We start from the raw sequence: 15,449 nt of genomic DNA, 5'->3' as shown, positions 1-15,449 counted from the left end.
ATCAGTCAGAACATGAATATCATCTGTTACTAGCAACCTATTGATTTAATGAACCTTGCTTCTTAAGCTACATATGTTAACCTGAGCTATTTTGAGCATTTTTCTTCTGGGATGCTTACTGTTTACGTTGCTTTACTGGGAAGCTTAGCAGAAGTAGATGTGCTCATGTTATTTACGTTAGTGCAGGGTGAGAACCTAGCATCACAATGGTAGGGATTAACTGAGCTGGGCGTGAGTCATTAAGTCATTGTTTCAACGTAGCCTTATAATGCTGTGAAGCTTAGCAGCAGTAGATGTGCTCATGTTATTTATGTTAGTGCAGGGTGAGCTGCACACAGTGCACTTCCTCCTAGGGCACACCGCCTCAAAGCTAACAGTAGACTTCCTCCTAGGGCACACCGCCTCAGTGCTAACAGTAGACTTCCTCCTAGGGCACACCGCCTCAGTGCTAACAGTAGACTTCCTCCTAGGGCACTCTGCCTCAGTGCTAACAGTATAGTGAGGCATAAAAGTATTTAGTCAGCCACCAATTGTGCATGTTTTCCCACTTAAAAAGATTAGAGGGGCCTGTAATTTTCATCATAGGTACACTTCAACTATGACAGACAAAATGAGAAAAAATAAATAATTTAATGACTTTATTTGCAAATTATGGTGGAAAATAAGTAAAAATCCTACAAGCTCTATATTGACCGTGTCGTCGTTCAGCCACGACTCTGTGAAACATAAGATATTACAGTTCTTAAAACTTCTTCGGGATCCGTGTCACATCCACGGGACGGTTGAGCTACCAGCTAATTAGCATGAGGATGAGGTTGTAATTAACAATAACATTTCCCAGGACATAGACATATCTGATATTGGCAGAAAGCATCAATTGTTGTTAATAGTTGATTCTAATATTTGTATTGATCTATATATTTTTGTTGTTTGTTCTATGTTATAGAGCCAAAAAGATTGGAGAAGTGGGTTGTCCATTCGATAGATAACTCTTCATGTTGTTGTTTGTTTAGTGTTTTCCCATTTTTCCCAGAAATGGTTAGAGTTTGTGGATTCTTCAATTACTTTTTCTGTAGGGTATTTCTGTATTGTTTTAGTGATTCCCCATAGGGAAGGCATACGCTCAGGTTTTCTGGGTCTCTATGTTTTTGGCTGGATAGGTTTCTTAATTTCTCTCTTGGGTTTTTGCAATCTCTCAAATCATTTGTCATTGTGGTTCATTTTCTTACGTTTTCTGCTTGAAATGTGTTGAATTGATAGGGAAACTGAGAGGTCAAATATACTGTTTAGGTTTTCCACTGCCAAGTTTTCACCTTCACTATTACAGTGAAATGTTTTGTCCAGGAAGTTGTCTAAAAGGTATCGCATTTGTTGTTGCCTAATTTATTTTTGGTACTTTCCTTCCATCTACAGTATTTCTTAATATTACTCAGTTCCTTTGGCTTTGATGCCTCATGATTGAATATTGTTCTGTTTAAGTAGACTGTGATTTTGCTATGATCTGATAGAGGTGTCAGTGGGCTGACTGTGAATGCTCTGAGAGACTCTGGGTTGAGGTCAGTGGGCTGACTGTGAATGCTCTGAGAGACTCTGGGTTGAGGTCAGTGATAAAGTAGTCTACAGTACTACTGCCAAGAGATGAGCTATAAGTGTATCTACTGTAGGAGGCCCCTCAAAGCCTACCAATGACTATGTACACAACCAACGTGCGACAGAGCTACAGGAGTTTAAACCATTTTTGTTGGTATGTTTTCATAGTTGTAGTTATGTTATTGTGTGCCTTTCCACCTTACAATAAGGATAAATATATATTTTTAAATAAGTTGTGTCTAAGGTGACATATGGGGATGGAATGCTGTCACCTTCAGGTAGGTGTTTGTCCGCCTGTGTGCTGAGGGTGTCAGGTCTTGTCCAGTTCTGGCATTTAGGTCAACACAGACTATGTCCCTTGGCCTGGAAATCCCTTCCTCTAGGATGGAGAAGCTGTCTTCATTGAAGTATGGGGATTCTAGTGGGGGGATACATCCACCTCTGGCCTGCTCGCCTCCCTACCACTGAGGAAGTACAGTTCCCGCTCAGCCCAGTCAAAACTGTTCGCTGCTCTGGCCCCCCAATGGTGGAACAAACTCCCTCACGACGCCAGGACAGCGGAGTCAATCACCACCTTCCGGAGACACCTGAAACCCCACCTCTTTAAGGAATACCTAGGATAGGATAAAGTAATCCTTCTCACCCCCCTTAAAAGATTTAGATGCACTATTGTAAAGTGGCTGTTCCACTGGATGTCATAAGGTGAATGCACCAATTTGTAAGTCGCTCTGGATAAGAACGTCTGCTAAATGACTTAAATGTTAAATGTTAAATGTTAAATGTTAATTTTTAAATGTTATATACATTCGAAAAGTATTCGGACCCCTTTTTTCACAATTTGTAATGTTACTACATTTACATTTAAGTCATTTAGCAGACGCTCTTATCCAGAGTGACTTATTTAAAATGTATGAAATTGTTTTCCCCCCTCATCAATCTACACACAATACCCCATAATGACAGCAAAACAAGGTTTTTATACATCTTGGCAAATCAATTAAAAATACAAAACTGAAATATCACATTTACATCAGTATTCAGACCTTTACTCAGTACTTTGTTGAAGCACCTTTGGCAGCAATAACAGCCATGAGTCTTCTTGGATATGATGCTACAAGCTTGGCACACCTGTATTTGTGGAGTTTCTCCCATTCTTCTCTGCAGATCCTTTCAAGCTCTGTCAGGTTGGATGGGGAGCGTCGCTGCACAGCTATTTTCAGCTTTCTCCAGAGATGTTTGATTGGGTTCAAGTCCGGGCTCTGGCTGGGCCATTCAAGGACATTCAGAGACTTGTCCCGAAGCTTAGGGTTGTTGTCCTAATAGAAAGTAAACCTTTGCCCCAGTCTGAAATCTTGAGCGCTCTGGCACAGCATCTCTCTGTACTTTCGCTCCGTTTAACAATGATGGAGGCCACTGTGGCCTTCGGGACCTTCAATGTTGCAGAAAGTTTTTGGTACCTTTCCACCGATCCGTGCCACAATCCTGTCTCAGAGCTCTACAGACAATTCCTTCGACCTCATGGCTTGTTTTTTGCTCTGACATGCACTTTCAACCGTGGGGCCTAATATAGACAGGTGTGTGCCTTTCCAAATCATGTCCAATCAATTGAATTTACCACAGGTGGACTCCAATCAAGTTGTAGAAATATCTCAAGGATGATCAATATAAACAGGATGCACCTGAGCTCAATTTCGAGTCCCATAGCAAAGGGTCTGAATATTTATGTAAACAAGGTATTTCTATTAGCAACATTTCTCAAAACCTGTTTATGCTTTGTCATTATGGGGCATTGTGTGTAGATGTGTAATTTAATACAGTTTCGAGTAAGACTGAAAAGGAACAAAATGTGGAAAAAGGGAAGGGGTCTGAATACTTTATGAATGTAGGCAGCACGCAGGAGGGCATTTTCTGTTGAGATCATTTCCTTTTGATTTTCCAGCCAAACGTAAAATGTTCCTGTCTGATTAATTTAATAGAGTGAGTTAGGTCTGCACTACACTAAATTAGAGTACCCCCTGAGTTCGTTCCCTGTTTCACACCTGGTAGTTTGGTGGATGGGACAGCGTTCTGTAACCTAGTAGGTCCATCTCCACTATACCACTATACCAGGTTCCTGCTCTTTAGGCTAAAGGCAGATGACCTCAGGCCTTGGATATTCCAGCATGAATAAGGGCAACCAGTGAAGGTTTTCTGTTCCATAAAGTGTTGAATGTTGTTAGTCGCCTGGTTTGGCCTCAGACCAGTAAGTGTGAGCAGAGCCTGCTGAGCATCTGGCCCTGTGCTCTCTCTCTCTCTCTCTAAAAATGCTTGAATCAGTTATAGAGACATTACCTTTTATGGTTGTGAGGTCTGGGTTCCGCTCACCAACCAAGAATTCACAAAATTGGACAAACACCATATTGAGACTCTACATGCAGAATTCTGGAAAAATATCCCCAGAGTACAATGTAAAACAATAAATAGTACATACAGAGCAGAATTAGGCCGATACCCACTAATGATGAAAATCCAGAAAAGAGACGTTAAATTCTACAACCACCTAAAATAAAATTATTCCCAAACCTTCCACAACAAAGCCATCACATACAGAGAGATGAACCCGGAGAAGAGTCCCTAAGCAAGCTGGTCCTGAGGCTCTGTTCACAAACACACCACACAGAATCCTAGGACAGCAACACAATTAGACCCAACCAAATCATAAGACTGCAAAAAGATAATTACTTGACCCATTGGAAAGAATGAACAAAAAAATGAGCAAACTAGAATGCTATTTGGCCCTAAACAGAGAGTACACAGTACCTGACCACTATGACTGACCCAAACTTAAGGAAAGCTTTGACTATGTACAGACTCAGTGAGCATAGCCTTGCTATTGAGAAAGGCTGCCGTAGGCAGACATGGCTCTCAAGAGGAGACAGGCTATGTGCACACTGCCCACAAAATGAGTTGGGAACTGAGATGCACTTCCTAACCTCCTGCCAAATGTATGACCATATTAGAGACAAATATTTCCCTCAGATTACACAGATCTACAAAGAATTCCAAAACAAATCAAATTGTGATTAACTTCCATATCTACTGAGTGAATACCATCGTTTACCATCCCAGCAGCAAGATTTGCAACCTGTTGCCTCAAAAAAGGGCAACCAGTGAAGAACAATCACCATTGTAAATACAACATATATTTCTTTTTTAGTTTATATTCCCTTTTGTGCTTTAGCTATTTGCACATTAAAACACTGTATATAGACATAATATGACATTTGAAATGTCTTTATTCTTTTGGAACTTTTGTAAGTGTAATGCTTCCTGTAAATCTGTCATTGTTTATTTCACGAAGTGTTCATTAACAATTCCCATTTCACTTGCTTTGGAAATGTAAACATATGTTTTCCATGCCAATAAAGCCCTTGAATTGAATTGAGAGAAAGAGAGTGGAAGAGAGGGGGAGGGAGAGGGAAAGAGGGTAGTGGAGATAGGGAGAGGGGGATGGAGAAAGGGAGAGGGAGAGGGAAAGAGGGAGAGGGAGAGAGGGGGTGGAGAAAGGGAGAGGGAGAGGGAAAGAGGGAGAGGGAGAGAGGGGGTGAGAAAGGGAGAGGGAAAGAGGGTAGTGGAGAAAGGGAGAGGGAGAGGGAGAGAGGGGGTGGAGAAAGGGAGAGGGGGATGGAGAAAGGGAGAGGGAGAGGGAGAGGGAAAGAGTGAGAGAGAGAGGGGAATGGAGAAAGGGAGAGAAAGAGGGAGAGGAGAAAGGGAGAGGGAGAGAGGGGCACGGCACGGAGAGCCCCTCTCTCTCTTTCCTTCCCCTGCTCCACTCTCCCTTCCTCCTCTCCAACAATTCCCTATTCAGCTCCCACGTGCCCCTGCCCCCTCCCTACAGCGACCAAGGTGCTATTGTCTCGTTTCCTCTGGCCATGCAAGTCGACCTCCAGCCCACCGACCGCGCACGCGCACGCGAACACACAAACAGATCTTCTGCTGAAATTCACTTTCAACCAGGCACAGGACCCTGCGCGGTGAATTGGATCCCTTACTGCGTTTCCCATCAAATAGAAATAAACAACATGCTCTTCTAGATACGGCAAGATCGTTACGTTTTTACGAAATGACAGAACCTGGGAAACTTTTAAATACTGTTTGAAGGGAAGTTACTGCAAAGAGAAGAAAAACACTTGTTGGTGAACCAGTCTGATGTTTCCCGGGACAGTAGCAGTGTTGCACGTGTTGACTTGACAACCAGAGGTGACAACCAGGTGAGCTGTCATCATTATCATCATCCTCACGAACTCAGATAACAGGTTTCCACTAGTTATCACAGCCACAAAGGTAAAAAAATATATATATACACTGAGTGCACAAAACATTAGGAACACCAACCTAATATTGAGTCGCACCCCCTTTTGCCCTCTGAACAGCCTCAGTTTGTTGGAGCGTGGACTCTACAAGGTGTTGAAAGCGTTCCACAGGGATGCTGGCCCTTTTTTAAGATATTTATTTTACAAGGCAAGTCAGTTAAAAACAAATTCTTATTTTCAATGACGGCCTGGGAACAGTGGGTTAACTGCCTGTTCAAGGGCAGAATGACATATTTGTACCTTGTCAACTCGGGGATTTGAACTTGCAACCTTCCGGTTACTAGTCCAACGCTCTAAACACTAGGCTACCCTGCTTCCCACAGTTGTGTCAAGTTGGCTGGATGTCCTTTGGGTGGTGAAACATTCTTGATACACACAGCAAACTGTTGAGTGTGAAAAACCCAGCAGTGTTGCAGTTCTTGACACAAACCGCCGGGCACATACTACCATACCCCGTTGAAAGGCACTTAAACCTTTTGTCTTGCCCATTCATTTTTCACCCTCCGAATGGCACACAATCCGTCTCAAATGTCTCAAGGTTTAAACATAATTTTCTCCTCCCCTTCATCTACACGGATTGAAGTGGACTTAACAGGTGACATTAAGGTTAGGTTTAAAATAAGATTTTAAAAAGAGAAATAGTAGAAATCGGCGGGGCTAATACTTTGTGGCTGTGGTAACTAGTGTCAATCAAGATAATCTGTCACTGAACCAAAAGTTCTCTTGTTCTTTACAGGTTCAACTGTTAGCCATTAACAACTTGTTTGGGTCTTAAAAGTTATATCATCAGCGGCTCCCTCTTTCTCTGTCAGATAGAACCAGGACATCTCTCTCTTTCTCTGTCAGATAGAACTAGGACATATCTCTCTTTCTCTGTCAGATAGAACCAGGACATTTCTCTCTTTACCTGTCAGATAGGACATCTCTCTCTTTCTCTGTCAGATAGAACCAGGACATCTCTCTCTTTCTCTGTCAGATAGAACCAGGACATCTCTCTCTTTCCCTGTCAGATAGAACTAGGACATCTCTTTCTTTCCCTGTCAGATAGAACTAGGACATCTCTCTCTTTCCCTGTCAGATAGGACATCTCTCTCTTTCTCTGTCAGATAGAACTAGGACATATCTCTCTTTCTCTGTCAGATAGAACCAGGACATTTCTCTCTTTACCTGTCAGATAGGACATCTCTCTCTTTCTCTGTCAGATAGAACCAGGACATCTCTCTCTTTCTCTGTCAGATAGAACCAGGACATCTCTCTCTTTCCCTGTCAGATAGAACTAGGACATCTCTTTCTTTCCCTGTCAGATAGAACTAGGACATCTCTCTCTTTCCCTGTCAGATAGAACTAGGACATCTCTCTCTTTCCCTGTCAGATAGAACTAGGACATCTCTTTCTTTCCCTGTCAGATAGAACTAGGACATCTCTCTCTTTCTCTGTCAGATAGAACTAGGACATCTCTCTCTTTCCCTGTCAGATAGAACTAGGACATCTCTCTCTTTCCCTGTCAGATAGAACTAGGACATCTCTCTCTTTTTCTGTCAGATAGAACTAGGATATCTCTCTCTTTCACTGTCAGATAGAACTAGGACATCTCTCTCTTTCCCTGTCAGATAGAACTAGGACATCTCTCTCTTTCCCTGTCAGATAGAACTAGGACATCTCTCTCTTTCCCTGTCAGATAGGACATCTCTTTCTTTCCCTGTCAGATAGAACCAGGACATTTCTCTCTTTCCCTGTCAGATAGGACATCTCTCTCTTTCCCTGTCAGATAGGACATCTCTCTCTTTCCCTGTCAGATAGGACATCTCTTTCTTTCCCTGTCAGATAGGACCAGGACATTTCTCTCTTTACCTGTCAGATAGGACCAGGACATCTCTCTCTTTACCTGTCAGATAGGACTAGGACATCTCTCTCTTTCTCTGTCAGATAGGACATCTCTCTCTTTCTCTGTCAGATAGAACTAGGACATATCTCTCTTTCCCTGCCTGTCTACCTGTTTCTCTGCCATTCTGTCGACCTGTTTCTCTGCCTGTCTGTCTGAGTTGTACTATCTGTACTAGGACTGACAGAAAGAAACAGCTGTATTGGTCTAGTATCTATAGTGGGCCTGACAGAAAGAAACAGCTGCATTGTGTGTGTAGCTCATGTATGCAGCAGGTCAGGTCATGGACCTTGAAAAGACAGCTGCATACACACAGATTTCACTCACGGTGACACACACGTTGGCCCAGTCCCTGACACTGCTATATTCATAACAGATCAGCATGAAGCAACATTATATAGCTGAATGTTAGGAAGGCTATATAGTCTAGCCAAGTCACTGTGTTACTGTGTTAAGTCACTGTGTTAAGTCACTGTGTTACTGTGTTAAGTCACTATGTATTGCTGTGTTATGTCACTGTGTGTTACTATGTTTAGTCACTGTGTGTTACTGTGTTTAGTCACTATGGGATACTGTGTTAAGTCACTGTATTACTGTCTTAAGTCACTGTGTGTTACTGTGTTAAGTCACTATGTGTTACTGTGTTAAGTCACTGTGTTACTGTGTTTGGTCACTGTGTTACTGTCTTAAGTCACGGTGTGTTACTGTGTTAAGTTACTGTGTTAATTAAGTCACTATGTTTTACTTTGTTAACTCACTATGTGTTACTGTGTTAATTAAGTCACTGTGTGTTACTGTGTTAAATCACTGTGATACTGTGTTAAGTCACTGTGTGTTACTGTGTTAAATCACTGTGATACTGTGTTAAGTCACTGTGTTACTGTGTTTAGTCACTGTGTGTTACTGTGTTAAGTCACTGTGTGTTACTGTGTTTAGTCACTGTGTGTTACTGTGTTAAATCAAATCAAATTTATTTATATAGCCCTTCGTACATCAGCTGATATCTCAAAGTGCTGTTAAAACCCCAAACAGCAAACAATCACTGTGGCTAGGAAAACTCCTAGAAAGGCCAAAACCTAGGAAGTGTTAGTCCTCTTCTGGCTGTCGGGTAGAGATTATAACAGAAAATGACCAAGATGTTCAAATGTTCATAAATGACCAGCATGGTCAAATAATAATAAGGCAGAACAGTTGAAACTGGAGCAGCAGCACAGTCAGGTGGACTGGGGACAGCAAGGAGCCATCATGTTACTGGGGCACGGTCCTAGGGCTCAGGTCCTCCGAGAGAGAGAAAGAAAGAAAGAGAGAATTAGAGAGAGCATATGTGGGGTACTGTGATACTGTCTTAAGTCACTGTGTGTTACTGTGTTAAGTCACTATGTGTTACTGTGTTAAGTCACTGTGTTACTGTGTTTGGTCACTGTGTTACTGTCTTAAGTCACGGTGTGTTACTGTGTTAAGTTACTGTGTTAATTAAGTCACTATGTTTTACTTTGTTAACTCACTATGTGTTACTGTGTTAATTAAGTCACTGTGTGTTACTGTGTTAAATCACTGTGATACTGTGTTAAATCACTGTGTGTTACTGTGTTAAGTCACTGTGTGTTACTGTGTTAAGTCACATTTTCTTACTGTGTTAATAATAATAATAATATAATAATAATAATAATATATGCCATTTAGCAGACGCTTTTATCCAAAGCGACTTACAGTCATGTGTGCATACATTCTACGTATGGGTGGTCCCGGGGATCGAACCCACTACCCTGGCGTTACAAGCGCCATGCTCTACCAATTGAGCTACAGAAGGACCACAAAGTCACTGTGTGTTACTGTGTTTGGTCACTATGTGTTACTGTGTTAAGTCACTGTGTGGTACTGTGTTTAGTCATTATGTGTTACTGTGGTAAGTCACTGTGTGTTTCTGTGTTAAGTCACTGTGTTACTGTTTTAAGTCACTATGTTACTGTGTTTGGTCACTGTGTTACTGTGTTAAGTCACTCTGTGCTACTGTGTTAAGTCGCTGTTACTGTGTTAAGTCACTGTGTGTTACTGTGTTAAGTCACATTTTCTTACTGTGTTAAAGTCACTGTGTGTTACTGTGTCAAGTCACTGTGTGTTACTGTGTCAAGTCACTGTGTGTTACTGTGTCAAGCCCCATGTAGTTGTTGTGTTAAATCACTGTGTTACTGTGTTAAGTCACTCATTGTTACTTTATTAAGTCACTGTTACCGTGTTAAGTTGCTGTGCGTCGCCGTTTTATGTCATTGTTTGTTACTGTGTTACTCACTACTTCCGGCGCCAACAGAGATGGCCGCCTCGCTTCGCGTTCCTAGGAAACTCTGCAGTTTTTTGTTTTTTTACGTGTTTTTTCTTACATTGGTACCCCACGTAATCTTAGGTTTCATTACATACAGTCATGAAGAACTACTGAATATAAGAGCAGCGTCAACTCACCATCAGTACGACCAAGAATATGACTTTCCCGATGCGGATCCTGTGTTCTGCCCTCCACCCAGGACAACGGAATGGATCCCAGCCTGCGATCCAGAACAACGACGTCGTAAAAGATGCAAACGAAGCGGTCTTCTGGTCAGGCTCCGGAGACGGGCACATCGCGCGGCACTCCCTAGCATACTACTCGCCAATGTCCAGTCTCTTGACAACAAGGTTGATGAAATCCGAGCAAGGGTAGCATTCCAGAGGGACATCAGAGACTGTAACGTTCTTTGCTTCACGGAAACATGGCTCACGGGAGAGACGCTATCGGAGTCGGTGCAGCCAGCTGGTTTCTAATCGCATCGCGCCGACAGAAACAAACATCTTTCTGGTAAGAAGAGGGGCGGGGGCGTATGCTTCATGGTTAACGAGACGTGGTGTGGTCACAACCACATACAGGAACTCAAGTCCTTCTGTTCACCTGATTTAGAATTCCTCACAATCAAATGTCAACCCCATTATCTACCAAGGGAATTCTCTTCGATTATAATCACAGCCGTATATATTCCCCCCCAAGCAGACACATCGATGGATCTGAACAAACTTTATTTGACTCTTTGCAAACTGGAATCCGCATATCCTGAGGCTGCATTCATTGTAGCTGGGGATTTTAACAAGGCTAATCTGAAAACAAGACTCCCATAATTGTATCAGCATATCGATTGCGCAACCAGGGCTGGTAAAACCTTGGATCATTGCTATTCTAACTTCCGCGATGCATATAAGACCCTGCCCCGCCCTCCTTTCGGAAAAGCTGACCACGACTCCATTTTGTTGATCCCTGCCTACAGACAAAAGCTCAAACAAGAAGCTCCCACGCTGAGGTCTGTTCAACGCTGGTCCAACCAATCTGATTCCACGCTCCAAGACTGCTTCCATCACGTGGACTGGGATATGTTTCGTATTGCGTCAAACAACAACATTGATGAATACGCTGATTCGGTGAGCGAGTTCATTAGAACGTGCATTGAAGATGTCGTTCCCATAGCAACAATTAAAACATTCCCAAACCAGAAACCGTGGATTGATGGCAGCATTCGTGTGAAACTGAAAGCGCAAATCACTGCTTTTAATCAGGGCAAGGTGACCGGAAACATGACCGAATACAAACAGTGTAGCTATTCCATCCGCAAGGCAATCAAACAAGCTAAGCGGCAGTATAGAGACAAAGTAGAATCGCAATTCAACGGCTCAGACACAAGAGGTATGTGGCAGGGTCTACAGTCAATCATGGATTACAAAAAGAAAACCAGCCCAGTCACGGACCAGGATGCCTTGCTCCCAGGCAGACTAAATAACTTTTTTGCCCGCTTTGAGGACAATACAGTGCCACTGACACGGCCCACAAACAAAACATGCGGACTCTCCTTCACTGCAGCCGAGGTGAGTAAAACATTTAAACGTGTAAACCCTCGCAAGGCTGCAGGCCCAGACGGCATCGCCAGCCGTGCCCTCAGAGCATGCGTAGACCAGCTGGCTGGTGTGTTTACGGACATATTCAATCAGTCCCTATCCCAGTCTGCTGTTCCCACATGCTTCAAGAGGGCCACCATTGTTCCTGTTCCCAAGAAAGCTAAGGTAACTGAGCTAAACGACTACCGCCCCATAGCACTCACTTCCGTCATCATGAAGTGCTTTGAGAGACTAGTCAAGGACCATATCACCTCCACCCTACCTGACACCCGAGACCCACTCCAATTTGCTTACCGCCCAAATAGGTCCACAGACCTACTGCACACTGCCATAATCCATCTGGACAAGAGGAATACCTATGTGAGAATGCTGTTCATCGACTACAGCTCAGCATTTAACACCATAGTACCCTCCAAACTCGTCATCAAGTTCGAGACCCTGGGTCTCGACCCCGCCCTGTGCAACTGTGTACTGGACTTCCTGACCGGACGCCCCCAGGTGGTGAGGGTAGGTAACAACATCTCCACCCCGCTGATCCTCAACACTGGGGCCCCACAAGGGTGCGTTCTGAGCCCTCTCCTGTACTCCCTGTTCACCCACGACTGCGTGGCCACGCACGAATCCAACTCAATCATCAAGTTTGCGGACAACACAACAGTGGTAGGCTTGATTACCAACAACGACGAGACGGCCTACAGGGAGGAGGTGAGTGCCCCAGAGTGTGGTGTCAGGAAAATAACCTCACACTCAATGTCAACAAAACTAAGGAGATGATTGTGGACTTCAGGAAACAGCAGAGGGAACACTCCCCTATCCACATTGATGGAACAGTAGTGGAGAGGGTAGTACATTTTAAGTTCCTCGGCGTACACATCACAGACAAACTGAATTGGTCCACCCACACAGGCAGCATCGTGAAGAAGGCGCAGCAGTGCCTCTTCAACCTCAGGAGGCTGAAGGAATTCGGCTTGTCACCAAAAGCACTCACAAACTTCTGCCTATTACTGCCTGGTACGGCAACTGCTCCGCCCTCAACCGTAAGGCTCTCTAGAGGGTAGTGAGGTCTGCACAACGCATCACCGTTGTCCCTCCAGGACACCTACACCACCCGATGTCACAGGAAGGCCATAAAAATCATCTAGGACAACAACCACCCGAGCCACTGCCTGTTCACCCCGCTATCATCCAGAAGGCGAGGTCAGTACAGGTGCATCAAAGCTGGGACCGAGAGACTGAAAAACAGCTTCTATCTCAAGGCCATCAGACTGTTAAACAGCCACCACTAACATTGAGTGGCTGCTGCCAACACACTGACTCGACTCCAGCCACTTTAATAATGGGAATTGATGTAAAATATATCACTAGCCACTTTAAACAATGCTACTTAATATAATGTTTACATACCCTACATTATTTATCTCATATGTATACGTATATACTGTACTCTATATCATCTACTGCATCTTTATGTAATACATGTATCACTAGCCACTTTAAACTATGCCACTTTGTTTACATACTCATCTCATATGTATATACTGTACTCGATACCATCTACTGCATCTTGCCTATGCCGCTCTGTACCATCACTCATTCATATATCTTTATGTACATATTCTTTATCCCTTTACACTTATGTGTATAAGGTAGTAGTTTTGGAATTGTTAGCTAGATTACTCGTTGGTTATTACTGCATTGTCGGAACTAGAAGCACAAGCATTTCGCTACACTCGCATTAACATCTGCTAACCATGTGTATGTGACAAATACAATTTGATTTGAAGTCACTGTGTGTAACTGTTTCAAGTCAATGTTACTGTGTTAAGTCACTGGGTGTTAATGTTTTAATGGACTTTTTTACTCTGTTCAGTTACTTTGTGTTGCTGTGTAATCTTGTGTTACAATGTTAAGTCACTATGTGGGATTCAGTACAGAGAGAGACAGAGACCCCCAGTTAAGGAGTAGACTGTGGAAGGCTGTCAACATGAGATGGAGAGAGAGAGGGAATGTGTGGTAGGTACTGTCTAGGTGTGTGAGAGAGAGAGACATCGTTACAACTCTGTATATAGCAATAATATATGACATTTGAAATGTTTCAATTATTTGGAACTTTTTTAAATATTTGAATTATTTATTTAACCTTTATTTATCTAGACAAGAACAATTTTTTAACTGGCCTCCTGCGGGGATGGGGGCTGGGATTAACGTCTGTGAGTGTAATGTTTACTGTTAATTTTTTATTGTTTATTTCTCTTTTGTTTATTATCTATTTCACTTGCTGTGGCAATGATAACATATGTTTCCCATGCCAATAAAGACCAATGCTAACATATGTTTCAATAAAGAGCAATGTTAACATATGTTTCCCAGGACAATAAAGACCAATGTTAACATATGTTTCCCATGCCAATAGAGACCAATGTTAACATATGTTTCAATAAAGAGCAATGTTAACATATGTTTCCCAGGACAATAAAGACCAATGTTAACATATGTTTCCCATGCCAATAGAGACCAATGTTAACATATGTTTCCCAGGACAATAAAGACCAATGTTAACATATGTTTCCCAGGACAATAAAGACCAATGTTAACATATGTTTCAATAAAGACCAATGTTAACATATGTTTCAATAAAGACCAATGTTAACATATGTTTCAATAAAGACCAATGTTAACATATGTTTCCCATGCCAATAAAGACCAATGTTAACATATGTTTCAATAAAGACCAATGTTAACATATGTTTCAATAAAGACCAATGTTAACATATGTTTCAATAAAGACCAATGTTAACATATGTTTCAATAAAGACCAATGTTAACATATGTTTCCCAGGACAATAAAGACCAATGTTAACATATGTTTCAATAAAGACCAATGTTAACATATGTTTCAATAAAGATCAATGTTAACATATGTTTCCCAGGACAATAAAGAGCAATGCTAACATATGTTTCAATAAAGAGCAATGTTAACATATGTTTCAATAAAGACCAATGTTAACATATGTTTCAATAAAGACCAATGTTAACATATGTTTCAATAAAGACCAATGTTAACATATGTTTCAATAAAGATCAATGCTAACATATGTTTCCCAGGACAATAAAGACCAATGCTAACATATGTTTCAATAAAGATCAATGTTAACATATGTTTCAATAAAGACCAATGCTAACATATGTTTCAATAAAGACCAATGTTAACATATGTTTCAATAAAGACCAATGTTAACATATGTTTCAATAAAGATCAATGTTAACATATGTTTCAATAAAGACCAATGTTAACATATGTTTCAATAAAGACCAATGTTAACATATGTTTCAATAAAGACCAATGTTAACATATGTTTCAATAAAGACCAATGTTAACATATGTTCCAATAAAGACCAATGCTAACATATGTTTCAATAAAGACCAATGTTAACATATGTTTCAATAAAGACCAATGATAACATATGTTTCCCAGGACAATAAAGACCAATGTTAACATATGTTTCAATAAAGACCAATGTTAACATATGTTTCAATAAAGACCAATGTTAACATATGTTTCCCATGCCAATAAAGACCAATGATAACATATGTTTCCCATGCCAATAAAGACCAATGTTAACATATGTTTCAATAAAGACCAATGCTAACATATGTTTCAATAAAGACCAATGTTAACATATGTTTCCCATGCCAATAAAGCCCTTTGAAT

The 15,449-nt window shown here is 41.7% G+C and overlaps 1 protein-coding gene across 1 annotated transcript in view; it reads left to right on the top strand.

Moving 5' to 3' along the window:
- The first annotated feature begins 5,408 nt into the window (after positions 1–5,408).
- The window catches only part of LOC124011572 (lysophosphatidic acid receptor 4-like), a 24,413-nt gene continuing 14,372 nt past the window's right edge, over positions 5,409–15,449 (top strand). The window contains exon 1 of the mRNA XM_046325029.1: positions 5,409–5,840. The gene's annotated coding sequence lies outside the window, so the exon portion shown is untranslated. The remainder of the gene's footprint in view (positions 5,841–15,449) is intronic.

Source organism: Oncorhynchus gorbuscha, linkage group LG23, assembly GCF_021184085.1.
Source record: "Oncorhynchus gorbuscha isolate QuinsamMale2020 ecotype Even-year linkage group LG23, OgorEven_v1.0, whole genome shotgun sequence".
Lineage (NCBI taxonomy): Eukaryota > Metazoa > Chordata > Actinopteri > Salmoniformes > Salmonidae > Oncorhynchus > Oncorhynchus gorbuscha.
This window is presented reverse-complemented; position numbering and strand designations above follow the sequence as displayed.